Source organism: Macadamia integrifolia, unplaced genomic scaffold, assembly GCF_013358625.1.
Source record: "Macadamia integrifolia cultivar HAES 741 unplaced genomic scaffold, SCU_Mint_v3 scaffold151, whole genome shotgun sequence".
Taxonomy (NCBI): domain Eukaryota; kingdom Viridiplantae; phylum Streptophyta; class Magnoliopsida; order Proteales; family Proteaceae; genus Macadamia; species Macadamia integrifolia.
This window is the reverse complement of record NW_024868240.1, coordinates 711115-713596: the sequence shown is the minus strand read 5'-3', so window position 1 is coordinate 713596 and position 2482 is coordinate 711115. Positions and strand designations below refer to the sequence as shown.

At 40.4% G+C, this 2482-nt stretch overlaps 1 protein-coding gene across 1 annotated transcript in view; it reads left to right on the top strand.

Annotated features, from left to right (window-relative positions):
- Positions 1-304: 304 nt before the first annotated feature.
- Positions 305-2482, top strand: part of LOC122064036 (putative uncharacterized protein DDB_G0270496) — a 12428-nt gene continuing 10250 nt past the window's right edge. Inside the window, exon 1 of the mRNA XM_042627731.1 lies at positions 305-343. The gene's annotated coding sequence lies outside the window, so the exon portion shown is untranslated. The remainder of the gene's footprint in view (positions 344-2482) is intronic.

Genomic DNA, 2482 nt, shown 5'->3' with positions numbered 1-2482 from the left:
TTTTATTGTTTAAAAAAAAAAAAAAAAAAAAAAAAAAAAAAAAAAAAAAAAAAAAAAAAAAAAAAAAAAAAAAAAAATTTGCATGATATTTATTAATTGGTTTATTACTCAGTGAACTACTATATCACTAGTGAGTCAATTCATAGGTTAGGCAGATGAATCCGATTAGTGACTCCCCCCAAAGTTACTAGTCTGTTGCCTAGCTGATGTTTAGTCAAAATCCTTTGACAACTATCATAGCCATTGGTATTATTTTGCCGCTGTTTTGGTGGCTTACCTTTTGTTTGTTTATTCTGACAGGCTTTACTTGAGAAGAATCCTTCCATTGCTGAAGCTACAAATGGTATGGCCTGAAACTTTCACATAGTTTTCTCTTACAAAACTTCTGAGTTATGGGTTATTCTCTCTGAAATACTCTGATAGATTCATAGACTCAAATAAGTTTGATGTAGTATTCCGAACCCACTTTTTTTAGATTTTCTGAATGGAAGTTGTATTTCGCTGCCCCCGCCGGGGGGGGGGGGGAGAGTGGTGGAAGGCTTTCAATAGTTTGTTTAACTGAATGGTCACTAAGCTGCGCTTGGACCTGATCTCATTTTTCCATATCGCTGATACTACTGCAAGAAGCTGAAGAAGATGAAGTGGCGTAACGATATTTCATCCAAAGCAGCTTCATATCTTGGTTTCTGCTTTTTATCAGTTTTCTTCTCTTGTTCTCTTCGTTTTTTTTTTTCCTTTTCTTCAGGTGGTGGTTGGTAGGGTCTGTTAAGGGAAGGCAGGGTGGTTGAAGTTCTTATTGTTCAAGTGCATTATGTTTTGAGAGTATGGCTCTTGGGTGGCTGGGGATCCTCTTTCTTCTGCTCTCGTGCGTTTTTCCCGTCTTGTGTAGCTTTTCTTCTTTCCTTTCATCTTTTCTGTTGCTGCCTAAAAAGTTAGTTTATTCTGATTCAGCTTCATTAGTTAGAAACAGATCCAGAACCATTTTTATTTAACATAATATTTTTTAAACAGCTCTACAGGGCTGGGGTTGGGGAGCATAAAATAGATTGAGGCCTTGAGGGAGACCCCAGGAAACAACAATAAGTCTGTTTCTAGGGAATCCGCAATTGTCCTATGTGGGGGAGACGTCAAAGTAGATGGCCTTCCAAATCTTGTCAGAGGATCTAGAGTTAGAAGTGCATCTACGAAGGTTGCACTCCAACCAAACATGGGAGATAGTAGCCCCGAACGCTAGCTTACTGGCAGTGTCGCAAATCGACTTAGCAGAGAAGTTCATATCAATCCAATTCCATTATCTTTGAAGAGGAAGGGGGATTCTTTGAGCAGGCCAGAATTTGGAGAGGATAGATTTCCAAATACGGGAGGAGAAGGGGTAGTCAAAGAAGAGATGATTGGTATCTTCAATACCATTCCAACAGAGGCAACAAGCCAGAGAGACAGGAATATGGCAGTAAATGAGGAAGGATTGGGTGGGGAGGCAATTGGAGAGAGTTCTCCAGAGTCCAGACAGTGAGGTTGTGATGAGGGATGTGGCCACGAAACCAGACAACCTTGTGCCAGGGGACGGTGGGGTTGGGGAACGGGAGTGGTTCCAAGCCGAGGAGGAGGAGCAACGACCTGAGGGGGAAGGGGACCACATTATTCTATCAGCTCCAAAAGAGGGGGGAAGGAATGGAGTTGATGGAATGATGGATGCTGGAAAGAGGGAATATTAGGGATGAACCAAGAACCATTGGAGATGATTGAGGAGACCGAGGCAGCTCTAGGAATACCAGAGGAGTAGATCACTCTGTGGCTCACAATTAGGGAAAGCACTCCAGTTGGATGCCACTTGTCATGCCAGAAGGAGGTATTTGCCCCATTCCCGATAAGGGATTTGATGGCAGTTGAGGCAAGGGGTCTGGAAAGGCATAGTTATTAAGGCGGTAAGGCGGTAAGGTGACAAAGGCATTTGAGGGTCTTTTAGAGCACCCTAACGATAAGGTGGGCATAAAGCGTCGCCGTATTGACTAAAGCGTTCTTGTGTAATTTTTTTATGAAACCATTCTATTTGACTCAAATTCTAGTTGAATCCTATTACTCATATGCTAAATAAATATTAAAGGTTCATACTTCATACCAATGCATTATACCAACGTGTAAAATTGATTTGGGGGGTTTACATATAACCTTTTTAAAAAAGAAGATATAGGTACAAAGCTCACCGTAGTCTTCACCAGAGTGAAGAACAGAAGGAAAAAAATCAGGTACTTTGTATGAAGAACAAAAGAAGAATGAAGAAGAAAGAAGGGAAAAAAAAGAAGACAAGTACAGAGTTAAGTTAACCGGAGGCTGAAGAAGAGTGAAGAACTAAAGTACAGAAGAAAGAAAAAAAGAGAAAAAGGTACCGTTGATGAACAAAAGAAGAAAGAAGAGAAAAAAAAGGGTACAGAGCTCATCGAGGTTGAAGAAGAGAAGAGTGAACAAAATTAAAAAAAAAAAA